Genomic DNA, 15684 nt, shown 5'->3' on the forward strand with positions numbered 1-15684 from the left:
GAGGCCCTTCTTCAGGGCCTGTGCCTCCTCTGTGAGAAGTCTGGAGGGTGGCAACACGAGAGCGGGGCCTTTTCTATGGTGGCTCCCTGTTTGTGGCATGCTCTCCCCAGGGAAGCTCATCTGGCACCTTCACTACATATCTTTAGGTGCCAGGAAAAAATATTCCTCTGCAACCAGGCCTTGAGCTAATTGAACAATCTGCAACCTTTTAAACTGTTGGTGGAGAGAGGTGTTCTTTTTGTTTGTTGCTATGGTATGTATTTCTGTGTTATTATACAGTGGTGCCTCGCAAGACGAAATTGATTCGTTCCGCGATTTTTTCTGTCTTGCGATTTTTTCGTCTTGCGAAGCACGGACTTTGGAAAAGCTTCAAAAATACCAAAGTCTTCAAAAACCTCAAAAAAGGCTACCACACCACGTGCTATGAGTTGCTCCTCGAAGTCAAGTCGCAACTGCACCCCCTGAATACACAGTTTTAAGACAAAGGAAACAAACTTGCAAGACGTTTTCGTCTTGCGAAGCAAGCCCATAGGGAAATTTGTCTTGTGAAGCAACTCAAAAAACGAAAAACTATTTCGTCTTACGAGGCATTCGTCTTGCGAGGTACCACTGTACTGTGGATGGCCCTGTGATTCTTGGATGAAGGGCAGTGTAGAAATAAATAAATAAATGAGTTTGAAATCTATTTTTTTATTTATTTACGGTACAGTGGTACCTTGGTTCTTGAACTTAATTCGTTCTGGGAGTCTGTTCGACTCCCAAAACCATTCAAAAACCAAGGCGCGGCTTCAACCGGAAGCCGTGTCGGACGTTCAGCTTCCGAAAAACGTTCGCAAACTGGAACACTCACTTCTGGGTTTGTGGTGTTCGGGAACCGAAATGTATGCGTGCCAAAGTGTTCGAGAAGCAAGATTTGATTGTATTTATAAACAACAGAGCACGACAACAATAACACCAGCTGATAAAACTTCACAATCCAAAGGCCTGTGTGGGCAGGACAATTTTTGCTTGGTAAATGATTTTTTATTCAGTTATAGAAAGCATGTAGTGGATACAGAACTATGCAGTCAGAGTAAGGTCTTCAACAGCGTTCGGCGTGCTATTACAAAAGTTCTTTTCACAGAACAATCTTTAGAAGATAGCTAAGAGAAAACGGGGAGGACTCCTGACAAACTTCTAGTAGCAAGTAGTTCCACAGGGCAGGGCCTGCCACACTAAAGGCTCTGTCTTTGATAAAGGCCAGCTGATAACCTGGGGAATATGCTTGCTCAATGTTTGGAATATCCTTTTTGTGGTGGGCAATGGGGTGGGAGGTGGCGAGGAAATGCTTCTTGTGCTGCGATTCCGAAGTGCCTGACACCTGCGTGCCTGGGTTTGGATCTGTCAGTCATGAGATGCCAGAACAGTTTCCCCATCCCTGTCTTAGAGGGTAGCTGGAAGCTGAAGGATTTGATTAGCCAGGGTGAGAACCTGACTGCGGACGTATAAACCAAATGAATCAATGATAAATGGTTGTTGAGTGGAGTGAACTAAATAGGGGTTAGATGGTGCCTTTAGAGCAGATGAAACTCTGTTTGCCCAGCTTGAAGGAAACTTTGTTTTGGGGATGGATTTTGGGTGTGGAGGTGACCTGAAACTTTGTGGGAGTAACAAAGTGAAGGGTGTGATTGTAGCCTGAAAGAGTATTGTTCTGAGTTTCTAGGTCTGGTAGAACAGGTAAGGCATGAACTGAACAAGCATCCCAAAGAGAAATTTAAGGCAAAGGAGTGGAAATACAATTCCAGCAAAATCTTGGTTCAGAGAGGTCCTCCTGGTTTTTCTTCCACTGGTTAGTTTTCCCGGAGGCAAAGGTTTGGTTTCACACAATGACATATAACAGGTCAGGCCTAAGGGAGGCGGGTGGCGCTGTGGTCTAAACCACAGAGACTAGGGCTTGGCGATCAGAAGGTCAGCGGTTCGAATCCCGCAACGGGGTGAGCTCCTGTTGCTCAGTCCCTGCTCCTGCCAACCTAGCAATTCAAAAGCACGTCAAAGTGCAAATAGATAAATAGGTACTGCTCTGGCGGGAAGGTAAACGGCGTTTCCGTGCGCTGCTCTGGTTCTCCAGAAGCGGCTTAGTCATGCTGGCCACATGACCCGGAAGCTGTACAGCGGCTCCCTCGGCCAGTAAAGCAAGATGAGTGTCGCAACCCCAGAGTTGTCTGCGACTGGACCTAATGGTTAGGGGTCCCTTTACCTTTAGGTCAGGCCTGGGAATCAAAGGTGTAGTGCTTTGGGGTTCTAGTGGCCTGAAGACCCCTTACTATTTCTGTAGCAGGGGTCCTGTGTCCAGCATCCTAGAACCACAAGTTAGCACAAAAGGGAGCACTTTAGCCACTGAAAAGTCTCTCCCTCCCCTTTGCCCTGATTGGAGCCAATAAGCATGAAAGGAGGTGAATCATCCACTGAGGATTGGCTCCTAAGGTCACTCTGCAGAAGGACACTGAGAAGGAATTCTGTATGCACCAAAGCTAAGCATGTAGGAACCATAAGGAGTTTCAGTTTCAAGAGAATGGCGGGCGAGTTCTGTTTCGTGCTGTTGAACTTCAAGAGAAACTGTTTTCTCCAATCCTCACAGTTGTTTAGCAATCCTCTCCAGGGAATAGGGCTGGGCAATATATCACCCCAAAGTGTTTTGAAATCCATATCGGGTTATTGGTGTCATAATTATCGACCTGGCACTGTATCGCGAATCATGGCTGTGTATATGTTCTGTGCAGGGCCAGATTTAGTTTTCATGAGGCCCTAAGGTACTGATGGTAATGGGGCCCTTTACATGTCCAGCTGTCTTTTGTCAACAACAAATTGTTGCTGTTTTTTGTGTTGAATATATGCTATATGGTAATTTATGGACCTAATAGGTATCTAAAGCCGTTTGCACATTACTTACATCATAGGAGCCTACACAACACCAAACACTGTTGCTGTATGTAGGTTTTATTTTATTTGTTTTTTATCCTATATTTTGGAAATGTACATCCAGGTTTTTTCCCTTTTAATTTTTTTTGGGGCCCCCAAGAGAGTGAGGCCCTAAGCTATATTATGTTTAGCTTATATGTAAATCTGACACTGGTTCTATGCATAAAATCGCAATGTGGGGAAAACCTTGATGTCAGCCAATGCCTCTACAGAGCTCCATCCTGATTTCAGACATTTTGATATAAAAGTATATCACAATGTTTAGCTGGTGATATATCGTGATGTTGAAAACCAGATATTGCTCAGCCCTACCAGAGAACTCTGGCTTTGGCCCCCACAATAAAGTATTTGAGGCCCCACCCCCAAATTGATGGGCGTCGCCATTCAACGGATGTGTGTGCACTGCATCATGTGATTGATTAAGAAGGGCGGGGCTTACCTGGACCCCCACAATCCTTTATTCCAGTTGCTACCCCTGTTTGGGAGAAAGTGAACACACAAATGCACATACTAGTGCAAATAATGTACAGATATGGATTATGTGTGGTGCTGGACTAGGACTAGGGAGACCAGGGTTCGAATTTCCACTCAGCCATAAAAGTGGCTTGGTGACCCTGGGCCAGTCACAGACCAGTCACAGACTCCCAGCCTAAGCTTACCTCGCAAGGTTGTTGGGCATACAAAAATGGTGAGGAGGAAAACCATGGATGCCACCCTGAACTCCTTGGAAAGGTGGGATAGAAATGTAAATGCTGAGAGAGAGAGAGAGGAGTTGCTTGCAGAAAAAATGGATATATTAGGGGAAATGCACCCTAAAATTCAGAGAAATGTTCATGTGGGCTTTAAAAAAACCTGATGCAGAAACTGAATTTAAGACAGGAAAAGTGAGGCATGAAAATGGACAGATTCACTGAATCAGCTCCGACTCTTAATTTTAATCTTGCTCACGCTTTAGGCAAGTTTGTGATGACAGGTGGAGATGATGCCTCTGAAGAAGTTGACTATAATACATCCTCTTTTCATCAGCAGTTATTAAAGCGCTGAGTGCTAATCCTCACTCAGTTCTAATGGTAAAGCAGGCAATTATATTCCAGTTTTTCCAAACAGAAATTTTGAGAATGAAATGTAGTGTGCCTCTGAGAGTGTCTGCCCGCCCTATTACAACGGCTCGGGGCTGGTTGGAATATAACCTGGGTGAGAATTAATATTATTGCTTCAAAATGCCTTCAGAAAGAGGCACAGTACAACCCTAGGCATGTCTACTCAGAAGTAAGCCCCGGTGCCTGCTGTTGTAAGCAGGTATAGAAGTATTCCTTCCAAACTGTCAAATGGACTCAACAGTCCAAATGGATTAAGCCTCTACTCTGAGGGAGGCAAACCTTTTTCAGTCTGAGGGCCACACAACCGTCTGGGAAGCCTTGCAGGGGCCACACACCAACGGTGGCCAGAGGCAAAGGTGGGAGGGAAATCAAGTCAACATTTTGCCTTTGGGTGCTCGGTGAGTTTCTACACACCATCCCGCATTATCAGAGTTTGGGGACACATCCTGACTGGGCAGAAATACCCAAGAAGAGTACAAAGAGGGATGTGGCTGTGGGGAGTCTTGAGGGCCAGATAGAAATATATGGAGGACCACGCATGGACTTTAGGCCTGAGTGTCCCCATTCCTGCTATTCCTCTTCTTCTTTGGCGATCACTTGTAGCCGAGTAAGATTGTCTTCCATAAACACGGTCTTAACACTGAGTCCGTAAGTGACTGTGGAGACCAATTCTGGATCCACACATCCTTCCACAGTGGGGACATAGGTTTCCGGGCGCAAGTTGATCACGGTGAGGGTTTGCCAAGCATACCTTCCTCTTGGCACGTTTTTCCCTTTCGTCCTGAGTTTGAGCGTCTTCAAAAACATGACACCTTTGGTAAAGGCTGTTCTCCAACTGGAGCGCTCGCAGGCCAGTGTTTCCCAGTTGTCGGTGTTTATACTACTTTTTTTTAGATTTGCCTTGAGAGAGTCTTTAGACCTCTTTTGTTGACCATATGCATTACGCTTTCCATTTTTAAGTTTGGTATAGAGTCCTGCTATAGCCTTCACTACACAATTAGGTAAAGGTAAAGGGACCCCTGACAATTAAGTCCAGTCGTGAACAACTCTGGGGTTGCGACGCTCATCTCACTTTTCAGGCCGAGGGAGCTAACGTTTGTCTGTTTCCACAGATAGATTTTCTGGGTCATGTGGCCAGCATGACTAAGCCGCTTCTGGCGAAATCAGAGCAGTGTATGGAAACGCCGTTTACCTTCCTGTCAGAGTGGTACCTATTTATCTGCTTGCACTGGCGTGCTTTTGAACTGCTAGGCTGGCAAGAGCTGGGAGCTCACACCATTGCGGGGATTCGAACCGCCAACCTTTCGATCAACAATGAACTTAGAGTAAATGCATACCCTCTAACATTTCTCTCATTAACATAGGGACACCCTATTCAATAATAATAGTAATAATAATAATAATAAATAATAATAATAATAAATAATAATAAATAATAATTTCCCATCCATCTGACTGGGTTGCCCCAGGCACTCTGGGCAGCTTCCAACATATATAAAAACATAATAAAGCATTTAACATTATAAAACTTCCCAATAAAGGCCTGCCTTCAGTTGTCTTCTAAAGGTTGTGCGTTACTTATCTCCTTGGCTCAGGGGTCGCATAACTCCCTACCCTCCAACATTTCTCTGATGAAAATATGGATGTCCTAAGGAAAAGCAGGACATTCCGGGATCAAATGAGAAACTGGGATGGCTTCTGTGAATCTGGGACTGTCCCTGGAAAATAGGGACACTTGGAGGGGCTGTACGTCCTGCGGACTTTAATGTCCTTCCTTTTTATAATGTCCTTGCAGTTATAAATTTTGTAAACTGCGGTTTACTGCAGATGGAGAACCAGAGGGCTGTGTCTCCGTGCCGGAAATAAAACACAGCATTTAAAACAAAATGGCAGCTGAGACACAAATCGGCAGCACCAATAAATCACACAAGCCACCCTCGGAAAGCTAAGCCCTCCAAAAGCCTGAGAGAACAGATGTGTTTTAATTAAGCGACGGAAGCTCATCAGTAATGTAAGCATCTGTGAGCATCTCCAGAGTCTTGTGAATCCTGTGTCCTCCCACCCAGCAAGCAATGTTTGAGTTGTCTCCAAACTGTCACTATTTGGAGGAAGGAATTCAAGAGCAAAGCAGAGATCTCTCCCAACACATCCACTTCTTAAGAAAATATTCAGTCTGGAAAGCAACGGGAAAATGCATTGAGTAATTCTGGGTGAACAAATGACAAGTGGGAAGTTTTATAAATACCCTGCTGTCAAAATCAGGAGCCATGCTCATTGTCCTAAATGCGCCCCAGAAGAAAATGAGATTGAATGCTCAATAAAGACTGGATATAATCGAACCTCCATGTAAGCTTTGTGCAAACAGATCTGGAAGGAATGCTCAAACTGCTCAGGGACAACTTGAGCAAGTACCGTATTTTTTGCTCTATAGGACGCACCCGACCATAGGACGCACCTTGTTTTAGAGGGGGAGAACAAGAAAAAAAATTCTCCCCCTCTCTGCTCAGCACCCTTTCAGTGAAGCGGCAGGAGAAACGGAGCCCCTTCCATTTCTCTTCTCGCTTCACTGAAGGGGCGCTGCGTAGCTCTGCCTCTCTGCTGAAGCCAGGAGAGTCTTGCTCTCCTGGCTTCAGGAAAAGGAACCCGAGGTATCCAGTTCTGACACTGTAAAATAAGTGCTTTATGACACCACACCAAGATGCCATCCAATACTCTGTGGCAGAATTTTGCCCTACCTGCAGTTCCAGGACTGCCTTCAAGGGTAGCCCCATGCAGAACTCATTGCAGTAATCAAGATGGGAAGTTACTTCAGCATGCAAAACAGTGCCCATGCTGACTTGATCCAGGGACAGTGGTAGCTGGCGATAGGCACTCCTAAGTCCTTAACACATAGCCCCTATTTTTTTCCAAGTGCTGCACATACGCTAAAAATTAAGGCAACCTTTGTATCTGATAGGCATGGTATGAAAGGAAAGAGGACTGGGGAGGGAAGAGGAAAGCGAGCAGCGAAGCAGCTCCTCCTTCGTTGACAGATGGATGGAGTCAGGTTGGTCTCCCTACCCTTTATGACAGGCAGGGGTGTCCAGCTCCCCAGGGTCTCTAAGTCTCTTGGTTAGTGACAGAGTGCTCCTTGCTTCAGCTGTTCCACACCAATACATATTCTTCCTGGTCTTGCTTGTCCTTGTGTGTGACTCAGTGTAACACACATCCATATGTCCCTACGAGTTTGGACTTCAATGTTCTCCCCTTTGTTTATTTAGGTAAAGGTAAAGGTACCCCTGACCATTAGGTCCAGTTGCAGATGACTCTGGGGTTGCGGCGCTCATCTCACTCTATAGGCCGAGGGAGCCGGTGTTTGTCCGCAGACAGCTTCCGGGTCATGTGGCTAGCATGACTAAACTGCTTCTGGTGAACCAGAGCAGTGCACGGAAAAGTTATTTACCTTCCCACTGGAGCGGTACCTATTTATCTACTTGCACTTTGATGTGCTTTCAAACTGCTAGGTTGGCAGGAGCTGGGACAGAGCAACAGGAGCTCACCCTGTTGCAGGGATTCGAACCACCGACCTTCTGATCGGCAAGCCCTAGGCTCTGTGGTTTACACCACAGCGCCACCCACGTCCCTTTTTGTTTATTTATTTTACCCTTTATTTAGTACGATGAGGACTAGTATCCTCATCCTTTTTTCTTTTCAAGAGGAGGAGCCATAGCTTAAGGAACCCTAAACAAATGCAGGGTAGAGCCCTCAGCAATGTATGACAGCGAAGGGTGAGGCTTGAGCAGCCACGCTCAGTATGAGGATTAGGGCGTTCCGAGCGTGTCACTGTTTTTGCCTTCGGAAGACTGGCGGGGATGTTGTCATCTTTTGAAAACAAGCCTCCCTCCCTCCCTCTGCAGCTTTGATGAAACCTCCGCCCTTCCACCATGCGCACTCAGGCTCTGGGAAAGCTCTCGAGCTTTGACTCCGCATATAAAAACTGTTTAAATAAACAAAGCCCAGTAGGGGAAAAGGAAAAAGGAAAAAAGAAAGAAAGCTTTCCTCATCTCTTCGGCTGTCTTTTCCAGTGCCCCCCCCCCCTTTGCTCGGTGTGTGTGACTGAGCAGGGCTGCATGCCATCAAGATGCTGTGTGGCAGTATTATTTTAAGCCGTCCCACACTGGCGGCGAGTGAAAGGCTTTTCTGTTTTAAGGCTGGAGGCCTTGTCCTTTTGGGCAGCTGCTTGCAGGCTCCAGCCAGTACCAGGACTTTTAATTGCGAGGCTCGATTTGAATTGCTGATGGGCTCTCTCTCTTTCTCTCCTCCAAACCTCTCTCCCCCCTGATGCTTCCTGGCTGCTCCATCGAGGGGAGATGTCAGGACATAGCGGGATCGTTTACTTGGTAAACAACTATAGCGGTGGGCCCAGGCGCTGTTGTTTTTTTCCTTTTAGTCTTTGTGTATAGATGGGAGGAATAAAAGACTCTACGGGTGGCGGCACATATTCCCACTTAGGGATGGGCAAATAGCTAAGTGATTAGGACTGCCAGTCCCGGTGGCAGGGAGACCACATAACACCGGTCTTGAAAGACCTACATTGGCTCCCAGTACCTTTCCAAACACAATTCAAAGTGTTGGTGCTGACCTTTAAAACCCTAAACAGCCTCGGCCCAGTATACCTCGGCCCAGTATACATATATCTCCACCCCCATCGTTCAGCCCGGACACTGAGGTCCAGATCCGACGGCCTCCTGGCAGTTCCCTCCCTGCGATAAGTGATGTTGCAGGGAACCAGGCAGAGGGCCTTCTCGGTGGTGGCGCCCGCCCTGTGGAACACCCTCCCATCAGATGTCAAGGAAATAAACAACTAAGTGACTTTTGGAAGACATCTGAAAGCAGCCCTGTATTGGGAAGTTTTTAATGTTTGATGTTTTATCGTGTTTTTAGTATTCTGTTTGGAGCCGCCCAGAGTGGCTGAGGAGGCCCGGCCAAATGGACAGGGTATAAGTAATAAATTATTATTCTTTATTATTTTCCCTTATATTAAAGACTATGCATGCAGCTTGCAGGCATCATCCTGGCAGGAGCTGGCTGCAAATTACAGGCACCCCTCCGACTTACACAGGGGTTATGTTTCAGGACCCCATGACCATAAGCGAAAATTGCGTGAGTGGGGAGCACTCTAGAAAGCCTCTAAACACTTGTCCCCTGCTCTCCAGCTATCTCCCCCAATCTTTTTCCATGCTACTCTCCTCTCAACTAGAGTTGAAGCTCTGGGGCTGGCCTCGTAGAAAAGTGGCAGCTGTTGCATGCGTCAGTTGTTAGACGGGGAGCCTGAGCAACGTAAACAAAGCCCCTGTGCACCTCCAGTCTCTTCAGGGGTTCCTCCACCCTCACTTATGTCCTCTTCGGGCTCTGGGTAGGGTCTCTTCACAAGGTCTCTGCCGCTCTCTCCCGTCATTTCCTGGTTTAAATCTACTGTTTCTTTATTTCCCAGCACCGCATGTATACGCCGGCGCACACAAGTTGATCACACGTAAGTGGAGGGAACGCCTGTATTGCATATACCTCTCCTCTCCCAATTAACCTCCGTCTCCCAGGATCAATGGTGGGAGGAAGCACAGAGGAAGAACTGCCAGGGCCCGCCCCCATGACATCACCAGGGCCTGCCCCTAGGTCTCAGATTTGGGTTTGAAATCTCAAGGTCTGGGGTGCTGCTCACCTGGCAACCCCAGGGATGATGATGATGATGATGATGATGATAATAATAATAATAATAATAAATAATTAATAATAATTGTTTTTTATTTATATCCCGCCGAAGCCGGGCTCAGAGCAGCTAACAACAGTAAAATAACACAACATTCTAAAATCTTTTCATTATAAAATCTGTACAAATCAAATTAATGACAACCATTGGACTAGAGTTCTGTGAGGATTGCCAAAGGAGGGGGTCAGGCTGTGCCCTGGCCAAAGGCCTGGTGGAACAGCTCTGTCTTGCAGGCCCTGCAGAAAGATGTCAAGTCCCCCTAGTCTCTTGTGACAGAGGGTTCCACCAGATTGGAGCCACAGCCGAAAAAGCCCTGGCTCTAGTTGAGGCCAGCCTAACCTCCCTGTGGCCCAGGAACTCCAAGATATTTTTGTTTGAAGATCGTAAGATAGAGCATCTGCCTTGCATTCAGAAAGTCCCAGATTCAGCACCTTGAAATGTTATCTACCTGAAATCTTGAAGAGCTGCTTGCCAGTCCATTTTGGTTTCTCATTCTTCTAGTCTCAAATTAAGTTCTCTGCATGTCTGTAACAGTTTGAGATTATTATTTTTTAAAGTCCCCATAGAAATGCATCAGCATCTTAGTGCAAATTTCTTCTTCTGTCATTTTTAATTGTTAGATTCATATACTGCTCACATGCCGCAATGCCCTCTAAGTGGCTAATATTTTTATAATTTTATTTATTTCAATCCCACCTTGAGGTGGCTATGCATAGCTTCCCTCCTCCCCATTTAACCCTCACAACAACGCTGTGAGGTAGGTTAAGCTGAGAGGCGGTGAGTTTCGTGGCTGAGTGGGGATTTGAAACCCTGGTTTTCCAGGTCCTAGTCCAACACCTCTGCACCATTCTGGCTCTGTATACACACATGTTACAATTCTCCCTAATAGCAACGTATATTTGCATGTTATTTGCATAAATATATGCACCTTTATGCACACTTTATCTTAGTACCTGAGTTCGTGTACACATTGCTTGGCTGGAGAACTGCACAGCAAAAATTCAGATTTGCAAATTTGGCTTCTTCTTGGCTCAAATATTTTTTCTAAGAAGTACAGATTATGAAGGTTTACCTTTTCAAGCAAACGGAATCAAATTTCTCCTCCCTCCCTCCCGCCTCCGGCATGGAGGTGCTCAAAGCTCCTAACGCCACCCAAAACTCTACCAGCGGACACTCCTAACTCTAATTACCTACCCCCTACAACTGGGCAAATCCAGACTAGGGAACTTGTAAAATACAAGTCAGATCTGCAGCAAAATGTTGCAGCGTGAAGTGCTGTGGTTCGAGATGCCAACCATGTCAGCTTCCAGGATGTTCCATTTCTCCCTCCTCCAAAAGCAGCGGCATTATGTGACCACTTTAAGTGCTCGGTCCTCACTGGGCTGTTGTGAGGTTTCCCCTACCAACGGTTTTTCAAATTCTTACACAAACCTTGCTCCTTGCCTGAGCCTGATCACTCCCTCCTCCCTCTCCGCATTGTGTCTCTGTCTTAGCTATGTAGCTGTTGGCACTCAGTACCCTGAGCTCCCTCTTAGTGGGAGAGACAAGCTATGGTGCAACCTTATGGGAAATACTGGTACAGTTTTGGCCAATCCACCAACAAAAGCTGGAAAAGGCACAGAAAAGACTCTTTCAAAGTCTGCAGCACCTTGCTAACTTTGTTTTTCCAATAAGGAAGGCAAACTGAATGTTTCTTAAGATGTTCCAGCAGCCAGGGTGTGGACTTGAATCTGAACGCAGCCATTTACATCCTGGGTAGGGGGAGAGCCAAAATATATAGCAAAGGGGCGTGTGTGTTTTGACACTTGCCAAGAAGGCTCAAACTCAAGACCCATCAGCCATTACATGGCTTCTCTGTTACTCAGCCAGGGAAATCTTTTGACACACTCAGAACAGGCATGTTTGGCCTCAAACTGTGTTGTGCCATGTGCATTTTGGACTTGGAGATGTTTGTTTCCGGACTTGTTGTGGCAGGCGGGAGGAGGGGAGAAGTGGGGAGTGTGGCTGGCTTCATTTTCCATCTCTCAGGGGTGGTTTAAGATGGGGTTGGGAATCTGCAGCCCACAGGCCCATCTGTTCTGGACATTTAAAGTGGGCTCATACCTAGGCATGCTATACGTCTGGGTCTTGCCGGACACATCTGGGCTGCAAAATGGCATCTGGGCGGGTTTTTGCTGAATCGGCAAAATGTCCAGAAAAACATGGATGTATAGCAAGTAGTGTGATTTTTCTTTTTAAAAAATGCGTTATAAATCCCCGCAAAGCCCCAAAACTTACTTTTTCCCGAGAGATGTTTCCCAAAAACAAAAACAAAAAAGCTCAACAACTCCTCCCCCTGCAAAAAAGCACACCTTAATATAAAGAATAACAATAAATAATAATAATAATAATTTACTACTTGTACCCCACCCATCTGGCTGGGCCTCCCCAGCTCAACAACTCCTCCCCTGCCAAAAAACAAACAAACAAACAAACAAACAAACAAACAAACAAAACCTTTGTCTGGATTTTCACTTTTGGGAATGTGGCAACCAACTTAAAACACCCAAAGCTGTAGTTGGGTAAAGGGCCCAGGACTTATTTGGAGATCCCCAGTTCCTCTACCAGAGCTATAACTCCCAGATTTTGCTTTTTTCTTTATCATTATCATGATTATTATCATGATTATTTATTTATTTATTCATTCATTCATTCCCCACCCATCTGACTGGGTTCCCCCAGCCACACTGGGTGGCTCCCAACAGAATATTAAACAGAATAAAACTTCAAACATTAAAAACTTCCTTAAACAGGGCTGCCTTCAGATGTCTTCTAAAAGTCAGATAGTTGTTCATTTCCTTGACATCTGATGGGAGGACATCCTACAGGGCGGGTGCCACCACCGAGAAGGCCCTCTGTCTGGTTCCCTGTAACTTGGCTTCTCGCAGTGAGGGAACCGCCAGAAGGCCCTCGGCGCTGGACCTCAGTGTCCGGGCTGAACAATGGGGGTGGAGATGCTCCTTCAGGTATACTGGGCCGAGGCTGTTTAGGGCTTTAAAGATCAACACCAACACTTTGAATTGTGCTTTGAATTTTATTTTTATTTTTGTTTCTCTGATTTCTTGCTTCTTTCTTTTTCCTCTTTCTTTTTCCTCTTCTTCTTCTCTTTCCTTGGTGACCTCTGCTCAGGGTGACCTTTATTAGGGTCTAGGGATTGTACACTCATGGGGGTGGTAAATGATTGATGGAGGGGCCTTGGTGGGAGGCAGGAAAATACTGGTCCCCCATGGTGAGGGACTGAGAGGAGAAAGGAAACATCCCAGATAAGACCTGCGAGGGGATACAACCTTCTGTGGGTGGCGAGAGCTGCCATTAAGAGAGGACTGCTTACTCTATTATTATTATTATTTACTTTTTGAAGCTGTTTTTTGGTTTTTTTTTTACTTACATCAGTTTCCTATATTGTATCATGAAGAAACTTTAAGAAAAACCTTAGTGGTGATTTGCACCCTGTTAGCAAAAAAGCCCCTCAACCGCTTCAGGATTGTGCCCCAAACTGACATGCCATGATTGAAGCCCTTTTTATTTCCTCCTAGCTAGCCTGATTCTGTCGCTTCGGATACAACCGTATCTCTGACGCAGGTGCCATGGAGAGATCTTTCCCTAATTAAGCACACTTATGGGGCTGTTGCTTCCAGCAGTGTGCTGACTTCTGAATCTTTCCCTCTTCTCCATCAGGGTTGCCATTTAGCAAAACATAATCTGGCACACACCGTTTTCTTTGACTGCATCTCACCCTCTCTATTTCTCTATCTCTCATGCTGGATGTGGCTTTTGCCTTTGTCTTGTGTGGCTGTCATATCCTTTTTCTGCCATGCAATCGCTGCCTCGCCTCCCGGGCACTCCGAGTTTGACGTCTTTCTTCAGATTTTGGGGGAAATCAAAAGCAATTATTTCAAAGATGACCCTTCCACGAACTCTGCTGTTTCCTCTTCTGATGTGGCTTATCTGTGGCCCTCCAAGATGTTGTTGGACTCCGATTCCCATGATCCTCAGCCACTGGTCATGTTGGCTGGGGCATCGCTCCTGGGGGTGTATGTTGCCTGCGTCTCACTACTATAAAGTGGCATGCTCAGCACGCAAACCTGGTAGACCTTCTGTCAGGGAACTGCCATCGGAGCTCAGGGGGGTGGAGAGGCTCTCGGATGCTGGGAGACCCTCGGATGCTGAGGAGGGAACCAGCCGGGAAAGAGGGAGAGCTTCCGCTGATGAAGGAGGGGCGGAGGAGACAGCGTCGGAGGTAAGGCTCAGAGACGCTTCCAGTGAGACCAGCGGTGAGAGCTCAGGACCTCCCCTTGGAACGCCCACTCTGCGCAGAAAGCTGTCGCGCAGGGAATCAAGGAGGAGACTTTCTGTCAAAGAACTTTTATGTTGGAAGAAGTTCAGGAAACGCCCACTGACGGATTCTGCCAGTGATTAAGGCAGCCACGAACTTATGGCTGTCCGGTTAGGGAGAGTTTAAAACCAACTACGCAACTGGGAGCGTTTTGGGCCTTACGCACAAGCAACCCCTTATCCCATTACACCTTCATATTGGTATTGCTCATTAGCATCACATTCTCCCATACTGTTTTGGAGAGGCGAGCTGTTGCCATAGATGCCTTGACAATAACTGTAAAGGTAAAGGGACCCCTGACCTTTAAGTCCAGTCGCGGACAACTCTGGGGTTGCGGCAGTCATCTCGCTTTATTGGCCGAGGAAGCCGACGTACAGCTTCTGGGTCATGTGGCCAGCATGACTAAGCCGCTTCTGGCGAACCAGAGCAGCACATGAAAACACCATTTACCTTCCCGCCGGAGCGGTACCTATTTATCTACTTGCACTTTGACGTGCTTTCGAACTACTAGGTTGGCAGGAGCAGGGACCGAGCAACGGGAGCTCACCCTGTCACGGGGATTTGAACTGCCAACCTTCTGATCGGCAAGTCCTAGGCTCTGTGGTTTAACCCACAGCGCCACCCATGTCCCTGCCTTGACAATATGCTTGTCCAAATGTGGTCCACAGACAAAGTCAGGCGACAATCCAAGGTCAATATTGCAGGGAGTTCAGGCAAGGTGCGACACTGGTAAAAGAATGAAAGAATTGTGTTGTTTCTAGAAACTAGTGAATCCAAGATAAGGGACTTGCAATGCTATTTTTATAGAAAAAGAGGTGCTAGAATTCACCACGGACACCTCCCTTGTTCTCTTATACATTGGTACCTCAGAAGTCGAAAGGAATCTGTTCCGGAAGTCCATTTGACTTCTAAAACATTCGGAAACCAAGGCGCGCCTTCCGATTGGCTGCAGGAAGCTCCTGCAGCCAATCAGAAGCCGCATAAGCCGCGTCAGATGTTCTGGTTCCAAAGACTGTTCGCAAACCAGAACACTCTCTTCCCGGTTTGCGGCGTTCGGGAGCCAAAACGTTTGACTCGCAAGGCATTCGGGACCCAAGGTACGACTGTAATGGCAATGGTGTCCCCCTGAGAGGTGCCAGAACTGAGTTCCGGTGGGTTCTGGCTGAAAAAAAGCCCTGAGGACCCCTAACCAAAGCGGCACCTGGTCAGCAGACTGAGCAGGTCACCTGGACATAGTCTTCCCCACTATTCCCCGCTATTGTAGTATTCCCCACTATAAGTTTTGCAGTTCTGTATAAATCACACTATATGGGATGCGGGTGGCACTGTAGGTTAAACCTAGCAGTTAGAAAATACGTCAAAGTGCAAGTAGATAAATGGTCAGGGGTCTCCTTACCTTTACCTTTTATTAATCACACTGATTATTTCCAAATGTCTCTCTCCCCACATTAGTACAGGCAAATCTGTGCTCTCTTTTGTTTGGTGATGCATTTTCTTTTTGGGGG

At 46.5% G+C, this 15684-nt stretch overlaps 1 protein-coding gene across 1 annotated transcript in view; it reads left to right on the forward strand.

Annotated features, from left to right (window-relative positions):
• The window catches only part of SEPTIN5 (septin 5), an 85639-nt gene that overhangs the window by 14152 nt on the left and 55803 nt on the right, over positions 1-15684 (forward strand). The gene's annotated exons all lie outside the window — the stretch shown is intronic.

Source organism: Podarcis gaigeae (genome assembly GCF_964106915.1).
Source record: "Podarcis gaigeae genome assembly, chromosome: 16".
Lineage (NCBI taxonomy): Eukaryota > Metazoa > Chordata > Lepidosauria > Squamata > Lacertidae > Podarcis > Podarcis gaigeae.